We start from the raw sequence: 15,877 nt of genomic DNA on the forward strand, positions 1-15,877 counted from the left end.
TAACCATGGTCAGTCTCTCCACATTTCGAGGAGAGAGACTGGTCCTGATGACCGTGACAATGGCCCCAGCTGTATTAAACACCCGATCCAAAGATACACTGGCTACTGAACATACTAGATACCTTATTGCAAGCCTGCTGAGTTCTAACCACTGTTCCTTATTCCCATGCCAGTAGTCAATGGTGCTTGATTCACATACAATTCTATTTGGTGAGCCAGGTAGTCTTGTACCATCTTCTCTATTGTCATTTTTGTTACTTGAGGTTTCCGAGTTTCCTGTGCCTTTAAACTTGATTGAGGTTCTGAAATATGTATACTAAACCAGCCACTGTAGAGGGTGAAAGTGATGCTGTTAATGTTGATTTAGTAGCTGATGCAGCTTCTTGGAATGGTGACATTTGTGTTACAACTGGTGGGTGCTCTTGCAGAAGTTGTTTCTTCTGGACTCAGAAACACCACATTGCTCCCCAGAGTTTGAAGACAGCATTTCAGTACTTTCATGCCCTCAAATGTGCAATTTTTCATTTTCCAGTACACCGCTTTCCTGAACATCCAAATCTTGTAAAAGGAGGCATCCACTGATGAAAAGGGAATAACAGTGGGTAGCCTTTTTTTGTGCTGTGTACCCAGTTTTGTGGCAAAGGAGTATCCTTTGGAGGCTGCAATCTCTCTTTGCAGCTTGTGATTTTTAGTCACATGAAGAATTAAGCTCTTGAACATCAGAGTCTTCATTGATGTTTGAGTATGTTTGTTCCACCGTTTGCAAATTGCCCTGTAGCTTGTGCACCAATGAAATGGCTTGGCTCATTGGTACAATCCTCCTTGTTGACTTCCATGTCAAAAGCTCAAAAGACATTACCACTTGGATTTGTCACTCTACTAGCCCTCATTTGTCAACCTTCATTGGCATGGCTTGTTCAGTGGCTTTGTAAAACATAATCTTTGATAAACTGCCACTGCTCAAACAAGTGTTACAGCCTGTAGAAGCTGAAATTCCAAATGTTTAGGATCTCTTTTATGAGGACCTTTACGAGGACTTGATTAGCAGGTAAAATGATCCTCAATGCTTCCAAGTTTGAAGAATGTTTAAGTAAGTGACTAATACTACTACTAAATTTTGAGGAAGCCCTGCACTATCAGGTTGGTGCAGTGAACTAAGCACATGATCCTGAAATATCCTCTATTAGCAGTGGTTGTGACAATATTACTACCATTGTCAGTGGTGACAAATCCATGCTAAGCCCTCTGGGCTAAAGCTATTTATAGATGTTCATGTTGAATCCTACAAGGATTTTGGCATCTGTGTGCACTTTTACCATGGAGAACATTACAACTGTTTCTTGCTGACGAATGTCTTGAAAAGCATCATTAACGGTGAAACCAGCGGCTTGCCATTGCTTAACCCCCTTTTGAAGGAGAACCAGTGTGAAGTGATGCACATGTAGTCTGTTGATTGACATGTTGTCCACATGTATCATGAGTTTGAGGGACTGAACAGTGCTCTCCTTCATTGCTTCGTGAACCAATTCCAGTACTAGATGTTCTAGCACCGACAAAGTAACGGCTAAAAAATAGGTGCGGCTTGGAACCTTTCATTTTGGACAGAGGAACTCCACCAAACACAAGCATTTGCAATGCAATGGGTCTCATATGTGCGAGAGTTTAAGCTATTTAAATTGTAAATGACAATGCCTTTAATTTATCTGTTCTAAAAACCAACACATAAATAAAAGGCATTGCCATTTACAATGCCAATAGCTGAAATCCTTGCAAATGTGAGACCTATTGCATTGTATTTGTGAGATTTGTAGGTTACCGGATTACCTTCCTGGATTGAGCACATGGTAAATATTTATATCTTTGTTTTTTGTTTTGTTTGATTAGTGCCACAATATTCCAGGGGCATCAGAGAGTTAATGAGTAAAACAGAAAGCATTTCCTTCCTAGTCCTGAGGTGTGTTGACCACCGCCTGTCACGCGGTGACAAGGTTTTAGGAAGGGCCTGCAGGTGGCACACTGTCCACTCTAGGAAATGAGGTGATAGTGGAGTCAAAAGCAGAAAGTAGGGAGTTTAAACCAAACAAGATTTCACCGGGGCACACAGCAGAGACCTCGTTTCATGGCTAGATTTGACCCAGAGATGGAAATAGAAACCCAAGGTCTACTCAGCACAAAGTGGAGCCTGTGAGGCAGGACTCACGGGCAGCAGCCAGAGTCGCAACTACAGCCAAAAAGTCTGGGGGGCCTACTAAAAATTTCGGGGGGGGGCTGACTCTTCCAGCAATATGCAGAGTGGAGATGCAGGGGCTCTAAGAAGGGGTGAAAAACAACAAAACCTCCTTAACAAATAAATGGTCTTTGAAAGACCGGTGAAGTACTCAGGTGTGGCTGCAAGAAGATAGACGACAGCCCGGGAAGCTGTCTCAGTCCAGGGCTGACACACACAATGGGGGGCTGAAACCCTTTGAGCCCAATGGGTGTTGCATGCCTGGCAGCAGCACTAAATAGGTTTTCAGCTCTGAGGACCAGCAAAGTGGGGTTGGGGCCGGCGAGTCATCTTCACCTTCATGTGCATCACTGAGACAAGAAGGAGGATTGGACTTTATACAGCAATTGCTACAGCAGTTTTGCAGTTTCGTCATGCCGCCTGCCACTTATTAATGCACTTCAGAAAGTTGAAAGGCTGGGATGGCCCCGTAGAGCCCCAAACTTGTAATATGTACCTAACACAAAAAGATGGAAAAAAAACTACTTTCTACCGTACAGGGCTAGGTCGTGGACTAGCACATGCTCATCTGAAACAGTGCTACATAAAACCTACATACATTACGAGAAACATGAACGAACCCTCTTAGCAAGCTGAGCAGTTTTTCCAGGAATCTCTCTAATTTAAACATTCGCTGACGTCTAGGTAGAAAGGCCAAAGGGCTGATGAAAATTGAGAGCAAACTGTCTCTGGCCCAGCCCTTCCAACCACAAAAGGCACCAACAAGTGTGGAAATACTCTGTTTCAATTAGAACAGTGCACCTCTAATTAAGTGAGGAGGTCAAGTAGCTAAATTGGTCTTTGATGAACGTGGTTCAATCCTGACTCTCACCATTGCTACACCGTATAATCCTCGCCAAATGACCAGTTTACCTGATCTGCCAGCTTTGGGAAGCTTAGAAAAGGCCTAACTACAGACTTGCTGGTCTAAAGAAGACAGGCAACGAACAGTTTACTTGGCTCATCCTCTGGCATGGCTGGACTTCCCTAATAGAAGGTATCCGGCCGCTTGCAGGCAGCTTGGAACAGATGACAATATTAGGACGCCATGGTATAGTTTCGGTGCTGAAAGGCATTTACAAGAAGCAGAAAACAGAACAAAAGAAGTGGACAGAAACTAAGGCAAGGTTCACAGGGATTATTTACAAATCGTCTCACTCTGTGGCACGTGCTGTGCTCAGAGCATCAGAACACAGCATTGGTGTTGGAGGGTGTATTAAGGGAAATGCTGGTAACAACGACGGTGGAAAGCAACCTTTTTAAAAAAAAAGTTCTCTTCAACAACAGATAAATAAAGCAAGTGTAAGAAGGCTGTGCTTGACCGGTGCTCCTTCGCTTTCACCGGAGGAGGCAGCAAAGACGATCTACACAGCAGTGACCCAATGGTAAGTAGGAGGTGGGATTAAAGTCATTTTGTGACCACAACAGGTCTTGTAGACAGAGCATGCACTGTAGGCTCAACCTAAAAAAGGGAGGTGGTTAATTGCTAGCATTTTGTCTAGCTCACCATTGTACAAATGGACTAGCTCATGGATTTGATGGTGAGGCGATTATTTGATTAACATACACTTTATTGTGGGTAGCTGTTTTCTTTGCGAGATGCTCTTGATGACTATATCTCTTTTTACCTTGTGCCACGCCGTTGTTGCTGTGGATGATGGATGCACACTAAGAGCAATGATCACAGGCATGCATCACATGAGGGGAACAACCTTTACAACAAAACTTTTACAACGATTTACCATTACAACGCAACTTTTACAACGCAAACTATTACAACACATTGCTCTGGGGGCCGCTCTAGGATAGGGAATAGGTTAATTTACTATCCAATAACCTTCCCTACTATCCACGGGGACTGGAGTTGGAATAGTAAATTAAGCTATTCACTATCCAGCGCCTAAAAGCATTATGCGTTGTAATGGTATGCGTTCTAAAACTTGCGATGTAAAGGTATACGTTGTAAAAGTATGCGTTGTAACGTCATACATCCATCACATGATGCTGACATCTTTCTCACCACCACCTCCTTCCATCTGATCAATAACTTCTCCATTCTGCAACAGCTATCTTTTTGAGCTGCTCTTTCCACGTGTTTGCATGTTGGCTTTTCAGATATGCCAAATGCCCCCTGGTAGTATAATCTCCACCTGGCTTCCCATGACACACTGGTTTGCAGCTAATTGTGCGATCCTCATGTGACCTAAATGTAAAGAAGTCCCCTACTGAGGAAGAGAGCTTCCTTTTAGAGCCAAAGACCGAAGAACATGCTTGAGTGGAACTAAGCAGATGCATTTCCCTTTTCCTAAGGCGACCTGTGGTGGTGGTAGGGATGGGGGTTATTGCGGGTTGGCACAAGTTTTTAGGCTCTTGAAAAGCTCTAAGCAGGTGGTTTTGGTGGAACTATATGACTCACAGCAGATTGAATAGAAGTGATCTGCACTTCGTTTTGTGCCACTCTCCACATAAACAATCATGAAATTCTCTTCTGCCTATACTCATAATGAACTCCAATTGAATACCAGCAAAATAAAAAAACATGCCAACAAATCTCTCTCTGCAATCCGATATTAATGATTGCAGGAAGAGACCACAGCTTGCCCACTTATTATAAACAGATTGCAAAGGCAAGTTACAACAGTATCTAAAAGAGAAAAAAGCAAAAAACTTAAGTCGATGGATGTTGTAGATGAGAATAAGTCAAGTGCCATCATTTATTAAGTGGTAATATAGCACTTTGATGTCAAACAAGGATCCCCAAATAGAGGTTTTCTGGCGGTGTTGCGCACAGTCCACTTTAATCCAATGCCATTAACTAATCTTTTTTGGTGTGTTTAAATGTGAAAGAAACAAAATGCCACTACCAGTATTTAGAGAGCGTCAGCTATGACATAGCAAAGAATTATTATTTTTAATACTAGAATGTAGAAATATCAAGTTATGTTATGAAGCGCAAACAATGTAGAAATGGTTAATAATAGTTTGAGCAAAGAATCCCATATGATCACATATGATCACATATGATCTGGTTTTCTAGAGTAACCATCTATCCATACTATTTAAAGAAATTCAGCTATTAAAACAAATACCACCAAGCTGGCAAGGCTCATTCATCACTCCAAATTACATAGGCAGAGACCTAACAAATCCAGCCAAGTACAGGCTCATAGAGTCACTAGACATCGAAGCTAAGATCCTAGAAGATCTGGTCGACAGGTCAGATACCAACTGCAAGATCCTGGCCAATCAAACAGGCTTCCGAAAAGGGATTGGAACAACTGCTAACATACAAGCACTTTCACTAATAGCAGAAAAAACAAAACAAAACAACCAAAAACGACACCTGTACTATATAAATCTTAAAGCGGCTTTGATAGTATAGATCAAAACAGCCTGTGGAGAAACATAAGAGCCTGGAATATCCCTGATAGAATTCTGAAAGGAATAATGCTATTCTATCCAAACACCTGGATAAGAGTAAAGCTGAAGGATGGCTCCAGAATCTCAAGAAAACTGACCACAAACAAAGGCCTCAAACAGGTGTGTGTATGCTGGTGCCACACCTCTTTAATCTCTTTATGTCTGACCTAAACCCTCAACTTAATCACATTAACTCCAACCCGCCACATCTGGGAAAGCTAACTCTATGACACCTGTTCTGCGCAGATGATGTAGTTCTAATTAACTTAACCAAAGTTGGACTCCAGTGGTCCTTAATGAAATGTATGAATGTTACAGCCAATAAACTTGAACTCAACACTGCAAAAGCAGACTATGCAGATTAGTAATCGCTCAAGTCATCTATTGAATATCTGGTTAAATGGGAAAGTACTGGAAGAAGTGACCAGCTACAAGTACTTAGGATCGTACATTCAGTATATGTTGCAAAAACCAAGCACACTAACCTTTGCATCTAGTACTCTGGCCAAAAAATATGAGGGCCCATCCTATAATCCATTGCTCTCAGTAATTGTAGCAAAATTGCTTCCCATTATATCAAACTTGAAGAACCGGGTTATTTAGGACCCGGCGGCGCCAGGGGCACGCCCAAAGTCTTCGGGTTCACCTGTCTTAGAATACAGAGACACGGGACTCTTCGTGGTGACGTCAAAGATCGAATTTATTGACTGCAGCCAGTAACAGAAGTCCTAGAAATCATCACGGTATGAGTGCTCAGGAGACTGCTCAATTTTACAAAGCATGTCATCCCTTTTTATGCCAAAAATCACATTCCAGACAAATACCTGATATTTACAAACTGTCCAATCACATGTATTCACACCAAAGGTATCGCATGACAGTAAAACCCACTTTTCAGTTGCCCAGCCCATGATCAATCATCGGTCAAACCCAACATTCTTCTTTAGACGGGCCAAACGAACCCATAACAAGGAGGCCCCGACCCATATCATAAATAGACCATAAAGAGAGAACAAGAAAACAGGTAGAAGTAGGATAAGGCATATTTGTGTGCAATAAAATTTTACGATGTCCTGTGCTCTGATCCTTAATCTTGATCAGCTACCGGGCGAGGGAAACTAGTTCATCAAGGTCAGCTATAGGCAACGAGGTCAGTTCACTTGGTTCATCCAAAAGTCAGCGCGAACCTCAGCTAAAGGGCATAGGTCTTAAGAAAACTCATTCGGCCTATGTGAGGGCAACCACAAAATGGCTTCCTTACACGGAATGAGAACTATGGTTCGCAATGGAATCCTCAAATACACAGTGAATCCTTGTGTGCAACATGGCGGAAACACTCGTACATTGCTGAACTCATTAGTTACGGTTCACTGCTACCAAAATCGTAACGGAAGCAAGACATCAAACACGGGTTCAGAATTCACGGAACCTCAGCCCTCCTTTTGCCCTTACATAGGCAATTACTCAGTCTAGATTGGAGTCGATGTCAATTCTCATCAGATCACCAAGGTGCTGTTGAAGCATTATCTTGTTTCTCTGTGCATCTCTCGAGACAGGCGGTCCCCTGAAGCATGTAGTAGCACAAAGGCCACATATGGCCGGACCGCACTGAACACAAAGACAACATGAGAAAAGAACTGCAAGAGCCGCACCAATGATCATCAGAAGCTTCCATCCCCAAACGGATAACAGTCCCCAAAACCATCCAGTTAATGACCAATCTCCTTCGTCCACGTGTATAGACTCGGAGATCTTATGTAACTTGGAAATGGCCTCGTATACCGTCGAAGCATTATCTGGGATAACAACGCAGCAACTCGATTGGATCACTTTACATACTCCACCTCGATCTGCGAGTATGACGTCTAAAACCATACGATTCTGTAACGTCATAAGGCGATCCGCTTGAAGCTCAGCTGTCAGATTACTAAGGGCACCGCCAGTTTCGTTTATGGTGGATTCAACCACTCTCGTCAATTGCCGTAAGCCTCTACTGTTATCCATAGGTCCCCAAAACGGTAAGAAACCCTTAAAGAAGTCTCCCACTTCCTGTCCAGCGGTATCTTCCCGATTGAAGACACCTTTAACAACTCTTGTCTTGTGGTAATCTGCAGCGGCAGTATACGTAGGAGGCAACAAGTATCCAACATTACACGTTCCTGAAAAATCAGGGGGTAACCATGTATATGCTCTGTTGTAACAAACAAAATACGTGCCCTTAGCTGCCAAAAACGGCGGGGAAGATTGAGACGTAAAAACATACGTCTGAGTACAAACACTCTTCCCCAGCTGAGCTTTCGGATTTTTGCCATTACCTTGCAGACAAAATTGACCTCGGTGGGGTACGACCCAAATCGGAGGAGACCTCTTTCGTTTCTGCTTTTCACTCAGACTAACACTGTATCCGGTCGTGTTCCATCCAACATAAGCAGATAACTCTTCCTTGGGAATAGTCCTGTACGTATCGATATCTCTGCTCATATTCATAACTCCCTTTACCAAGGCTTGATTACTCAAGTTATCTCTCATGGAATGCAGAGGATAGACTTCCAGGGCATAAATGAACATCGTCTGAAAAGCCCATAACGACCCATTGTGACTAAACGGTAAGATCAGGTAGGGAACAACTCTATCTGTAGTATGTGGCATAAGACCACACACCCAACAATTAGTAATGTTCACTACCAACTGATGTTGATGCAGTAGCTGTACGAATGTGTTATATACAAATTCTGACCTTCTAATCTGCCCGTGTTCAGGTAAGATGTGAAAAGAATGCAAAGAAGTAGTAGTAGGAAAAGTCGTAGGTTGAGAAATGGGTGCAGAAGGCACTTGAGTAATAAAAACAATCCAACCCACCAAAGTCAACGTCATGCTAAAAAACATCAGAATACCAGTAATCAGAAAATATTTGCTATGCATTATTCTACATAGTTTCATCTTAAAGTTCATTTTCTCAGCAACTCTCTCGAGCTAAAAAAACTCCATCCTCTAACTGGGCTGTTCGCGGCGGTTGATTTTCTTCTGCTAAGGAGTGCGTCTGTCAGTCCAGGGAACGCCCTAAGACCAACCAGAACCGTCGACCTTGTGTCTACACGGCTGCACTCCCAAGTCTTTACACCGCGACCCTACAGCTGAATCCGGATGGCGGTTGCAAAAAGGAAAAAGAAAGATCAAAACAGTTTTTCGGCTGACAGAGTGCGGTTCTGAAATAAAAAGGAATTATTTATTCATTATTTCTAGGTCGTAGATTAGAACGGTTTTTACCAGGCTCTGTCTGGTTTTTAAATAACAGTTCAGGCTCGGTGGTGTCCAATCTCAAAGATGAAGGCACAGCTGCTTGTAAGACATCATCGTCTTCCTTCTCAGACCCTCTCCATACCAACTCAGCGTTGCTAAACGGTGTGAACTTCGGCAAGCTTTCAGTCTCAGAATCTGCAATACCATCATGGATCCACTGGTCATACGGCAGAGGCAAAGGTGCCCTCTTACAATGTACGCCGTGGATCCAATTTTTCTTCCCAAAGACTTTCACAGATGTTCTCGTAGCCAACAGAACTTGGTGAGGGCCTGTCCAGCGGGGCTGGTCGTTCTTGGTTCGTTGAAAATTTTTCACGAGGACCCAGTCACCGGGATTGATGGTGTGACCTGGGTCCACAGAGGCTGGTGGTAGGTTATCGTGAACCTGTTGATGCAAGACACGCAATTTAGCCGTTAGGTCATACAGATAGTCCACCAACACAGGATAGTCAATATCACTAAGTTTCGTTGGTCTCGGCACTCCCCACACCTTTGCCGGTCGACCAAAGACTATTTCATACGGACTAAGTCCGATTCGGGAATGCACTGTAGTTCTAGTTGACAAAAGTGCCCACGGCAAAGCATCAGGCCATTGGAGACCAGAACTCACCTGAATTTTGGCTAACTTTAGCTTCAAAGTGCCATTGTAACATTCCACTAATCCAGCTGATTGGGGATGATTTGCAGCATGAAATTTTTGTTTTATGCCCAACCCTCACACACTCTCTTCATAATCTTCCCCACAAACTCACTTCCATTATCACTCCACACCATCCTTGACAATCCAAACCTAGGGAATTATTCTTTGAGCAAGACTTTAGCTGTGGACGAGGCAGTATTATCTTTTAGGGGGTATGCCTCTACCCATCTAGAAAAGGCACAAACAACTACAAGGACGTATTTCAAATTGTTGCATCTTTCCATGTGGATAAAATCCAATTGAAGAACCTCGAACGGATACGTCGGGGGCGCAAAGTGACCGGCTGGAGTTGGAGTTCCCTTACCAGGATTATAAATCAGACACACCATGCAATTCTTGACCGCATTCTCCGCACATTTGGGAATCCCACCATTCTCCCACACTGGAGCCAACAATTTACAAATTCCTTTCGCGTTAATGTGAGACAACCCATGTGCCATCGTAACCACAGCAAGCACATACGCATCTGGCAACATCCATCTTTGGTGTTCTGATAACTCAACCCAACAACCAGTCGAATCCAATCTACCCGTATTTTCTCTCCACACACTCTTTTCTTTTTCAGTAGCTTCAGCCTGGATTGAGTTCACACTCTCAATCGTATCTTCACACATTCCAACTGCACCAATCCATCTCGCAGGGCCTGCAACATACATTCGACTCATCACATTTTTCGCTATTTCTTTCGCAACTTCATCCGCAAACGCATTACCACGACCAACATCATCCGTAACCTTCCGATGAGCACTACACTTCACAATCGCAACTTGCTTCGGCAACGTAAGTGACTCAAGAAGCTCATTCACCAACTGCCCATGTTGGATCTTAGTCCCATGCGATGTGAGAAATCCCCTTTCTTTCCACAAGCGTCCAAAACTGTGTGCAACACCAAACGCGTACTGGCTATCGGTATACACATTCACTTTCTTTCCCTCAGACAAAATGCACGCTCTCGTTAATGCAATCAATTCCGCTGCTTATGCCGAATTATAGCTCACTCGTGCAGTTTCAACAATTGTGCATAATGTCCTTACGGCATATGCTGCAGTCGTATCACCATTCGGGAGCTTGTAGCATGACCCATCAACCCATAGCGTACCATCAGGATCCAAAAGAGGAGTGTCTTTCAGATCGACTCTACCCTTCGTTTCCTCTTCCGTCCTCAAAAAACAATCATGCTGTTCCTGACCATCTGTATCCACCGAAATCGGCAACAATGTTGCTGGATTTAATACATTACACCGCTTGATGTGCACATGACTAGCCAAAAGCGTCAACTCATAGCCCGACAATCTCGCACTAGTAAGGTGCTGAGTCTTGGTTCTATTTAACAAAGTATCCACTGCATGTGGAACCATCACAACCAACGTGTTTCCATCACCAATCCAGCAGACTGTCGGATAGAAACAGCCGCTGCCGCTGTAGCTCTTAAGCAACTTGGCAATGCTCTGGCTACCGGATCTAAAGTCGACGAGAAATACGCACATGGACGCTGTTTATCACCAAAATGTTGAGTCAAAACTGACAATGCACAACCCTCTCTCTCGTGGACATAGAGTGTAAAAGGCTTACTGTAGTCAGGAGTACCCAACACTGGAGCAGAACACAACGCATCACGCAACTCAGAAAAACTTCAAGGAAGTGGGTTTGGTATATCCTTACAAGTCAATGCCAACAGGGGTTTTGCCAACAAGGAAACGTTCAGAATCCACTGTCTACAATATGACGTGATACCCAAAAAAGCACTTACCTCTCTCTGCGTATTTGGCACAGTCATTCGAGCAATCGCTTGAATTCGTTCTGGGGTCAACCTTCTTCCCTCCTTTGACAAGAGATGACCTAAGTAGGTCACCTCTTGGCGACAATACTGCAACTTTGAAGGTGATACTTTATGGTGCAAGTCAGACAAATGTCGTAACAACGAAATAGTAGCTTCTTTACAAGTTTCCTCATCATCAGCAGCCACTAATAAATTGTCAACATACTGAATAAGAGCAGTACCAGCAGGCAACACAAGAGTATCAAGCTGAGTTTTCAAAGCCTGGCTGTAAATGGAAGGACTTTCGCAATAGCCTTGAGGAGCGCGTTTAAACCGGAAGCTTCGGCCTCCTAAAGCGAAGCCAAAAATATCTCTAATCTCTTTTGGCAATTGGAATACTGAAGAAAGCATTCTTCAGATCTATGACCGAAAACCAGGCAGTTGAAGCAGGAATCAAAGTCAGTAAAGCAGTAATGTCCGGAACAACAGGAAACTGTGGTATGACAATTTTATTAACTTCTCGAAGGTCGATCACAAACCTATAAACAGGTGGCTGAGAAGAGTCAGTGCGCTTCAGGACATGCAAAACTGGACTGTTACACACATTACCTCTTGTTTCTTCAATCACGTCTTTCTCAATTAAATCATAAATGATTGCTAAAAGCTCTCTTTCACCATTGCTAGAAATCCTATATTGGGGAATACGTGGCAAATTGACATTTGCTTTAAGCGTCACAACATAGGGTGGGATCTCCAACAGACCCACATCATTAGGACCAGTAGCCCAAAGAGTATCAGGGAGAAAACACAATTCCGGTGGAAACCGATCTTTAGACAAATACGTCGGAGAGATCACTTTCTTACCCAATGTAAGCTGTACTCCCGAAGGAGAACAATGCAATGTTGCATGCAACTTTTTCAACAAATCCAAACCAACAAATTCTCACCACAACCTGTCGTTAGAATGAGAGGTGCTTCCAACTCACAAGGCCCTATAGAAAGAGACAAGGGACTAGAAACTGGGTTACGAACTGGGGTGCCAGAGAATCCTACCGAGACATTCGTTAAGCCAGACAAAGGTGCGCCAGGGTGTTTAGAGTGCATGATAGAACTCTTCGCTGCACCAGTATCCAAAAGAAAAGGCTCTACCACACCCGATGTGGCTACTGCCACATAAGGCCCACTCTGATCTACTGGAACCGACACTACTCCCTCTCTTCGTCCATGGCTGTCCTAGCAATCGTTATAGTCATCATTCCCATTCTCAACGTAATAGTCATCAGCATAGTACTGAGTCGACTGACCAGACGCAATTTTCTGTTGATCAAAACAATTCATAGAATTTTGTGGGGGAAAGGAACGTTCGTTCTGAGGAAACGCACCATGTCCTCTACCCCAAGACACTTGCTGGAAACCACCACGACCCCTCGGGGCCGGTATACCACTCGCGCGCTGAAGTAGAACAGGACACTCATTTTTATAATGACCTTCCTCCCTACAATACGCACACTGATTCAAGCCCAAAGGTGGCCTTGGAGGGAAATACCCAGCTTTCTGTTGTGGTCTCTGAAACGATGGAGGTTGCTGGAACTGTGGGCATTGCTGTAACTCTTGTTGATTTGAGCGAGGCGGATACGCCTGCTGCAAAAGAACCTTTGTCTTTAAGTCTTTTGTCTTTTTCTCTACTCTTTCTTTCTCGTCCTTATCCCTATTCTCGAAGTACTGTGCAGTCGCCAATATCTGGGCCGACGAGGAAACAGCCCAAGAACTCTCAGAATCTTTCAACTTATTACACAGTTCAGGAAGTAAGTTGAAGACAAACTTATCTCCGAACAATCTCTGTCCACCTTCCCTACTCATATCCTGACCACTGTGATCTATAAATGTATCTTCAAACCTAGTGAAGAAATCAGATACACTTTCGTCCTTCTTTTGCTTACATGCTGCTAACTTTTCCCAATTTACTCATAACGCTGGCATCATCGTTTTCATAAGATCTATAATTCTGCCAAGTAGATCTGCCACTAAAGGCTCAGGCTTGGCTCCACCAACCTGTCTACCATCCGCTGCAGCGATATTCACCCATGTATCACCTAACTCAATGGCATGATCCTCATGACGAATTTTTGCCCATAGAGGTTGAGGTACTACATTACCCAATAGCATATCTATGTCGGCTAAGTTCATGATGCATGCGTCAACTGTCTGGGACAATTCTTTGTAATAGCCAGCTGGATTCTTACGGGGATCAGGTAAAGACTGCTTAAGGGCCAAAACTTCTACTCTCTTCCATGGCACATGTACCCATACTCTCGGAAAATGTGCGGGTATAGCAGGGGGAACATTATTCGCACCAGCATCTACCGCATCGCGCCATACTGGAGGAACTTCTCTGATTGGATACTGTCTCACTTTTCTCCTAACGGAAGGATCAGACTCAAACAGTCGCTGAGAAGGGAAATCACTCCTGAACGCAAGCACCATCGCAATCGCATCTTCAATTCCGGGACCTACTATCGTCCCTTTCGCAAACTCAGACTGGACATTTAGTAATTCTACCGGGACTGAACCCAAATCACTATCTGCCCATTCCTCGCGGAGGAAAGTACACATTACATCAAACACATATCTCTGCTTGGGTGCTTCCCACTGCAGGAAGACATCCATAATTGACTCTAAATTATACCTTGAAACATTCGAAATCCACCTGCGAGCCAAAAGGTCTAACACGGCCCGTTCTTCGGGACCAGGAAGCTGGCTACGTAATTGTTTACGTGCAGAAACAGGGGTCATACTCAAAGACCCAAAGAAAGGAGACAAAAGACCATTACCAGTATCAGTCATTCTTTGTCGAGCAGAAGGAGAAGCTGTCATAAGGACAGGAGACAAAGTATTTTGAGGTGATAGAAACGTAGCAGTAGTAGGGAGAGAAATCGAAGGTACAGGAGAGTAGATGGAGAAGTTTGAGGCAGAACTGTTAGCAAAGTCGGCGGCCCCAGAGGAGGCTGCGCCGTAGGAGGAGAAACCAACTGGGGAGGAGCTGGCTGTGGAGCAGGACCAGGAGGTGGAACAACTAGAGGCGGAGGAGGTGCTGTATCACTCTGTGCATAAGGGGTTGGTAATCTCAATAGATGCGACATTGAAGGGTCCTTTTCAGGGTCCTTCGTCGCATTCTCAAGGAGAGGTGGCAATGCTGGATAACATTTATCAATAGCCATATTATGTTGCCTATCTGACACCTCAATTGCTTTATCTTCTTCATCCTCTTTAAACTGCTTGGCAGCTTGCATTATCGACAACCCCTTTTCTCTCTTATCTTTTTTAGCTTGTTTGATTTCTCGTTGTCTGGCTTCTTTACGCCAAAGGCGAAAGGAGTCAAACATCGCCGGCCGGGCTTTCTTTCTAAACAATTTCGTATCTAAATTATCTAAAATCTCAGTTTCAAAACTACCATATTGGGGCCATCGTAAAACCCCATCTTTTCTAGTAACGGATCCATACTTTATTGAACGTAATGGGGCCCATGCCGTGTTTAGAATAGAGCTCTTTGCCAAACAGATACTTTTTCCCTACCACACGCTCGCCTGCTTACCTGGGGACACACGCTGCTGCCTGGGACACCCAGCTGGTCTCCTCCGCCGCCGCTGCACTTTTCCATAGGTGCGCGGCCGCTGAGAGGGGAGACCACAACCCCCGGCGATCCCTGCAGGCGACCACGCCCACCACTCGTTTTGGCGCCAGGAGGCGGATTTAAACATCGATAGAGCTGCTGAGGAGCGGGCGCTCTTTGCCAAACAGATACTTTTTCCCTGCCACACGCTCACCTGCTTACCTGGGGACACACGCTGCTGCCTGGGACACCCAGCTGGTCTCCTCCGCCGCCGCTGCACTTTTCCATCGGTGCGCGGCCGCTGAGAGGGGAGACCACACCCCCCGGCGATCCCTGCGGGCGACCACGCCCACCACTCGTTTTGGCGCCAGGAGGCGCATTTAAACATCAATAGAGTTACCGCATCGCGGGACGCGCTCAGGTGCGTGCCGGGCTAAGCGCCTGCAAAGAGTGGGCCCTCTGTGGCCCTCCGTGGTCGGACGAGGTTGGGTTGGGCCACCCCCCCTTGATTTGTTGTATCAATTAGGGTGTACAGTCTTAATATCGAGTCATTTATTTCGACTGGACATAATATCGACTAGAGAATATCGAGATGGCATTAATATCGAGGTAAGTAATATCGATTTTTTTTTTATCGATTGTTATGTATGTAAAAAATATCGACATAAAAAATATCGAGTAAGTAATATCGTCAGTAAAAAATATCGATATGTGTATTAGTTTAAAAATATCGAAAGTTGTGTTATCGACTGTCACAATATCGACTCTCATGATATCGAATTTTAATATGTATATATATAATATGTAATAGTTCAATGTACA

The sequence above is a fragment of the Lissotriton helveticus genome, chromosome 2_1 (assembly GCF_964261635.1).
Source record: "Lissotriton helveticus chromosome 2_1, aLisHel1.1, whole genome shotgun sequence".
Classification (NCBI taxonomy): Eukaryota; Metazoa; Chordata; class Amphibia; order Caudata; family Salamandridae; genus Lissotriton; species Lissotriton helveticus.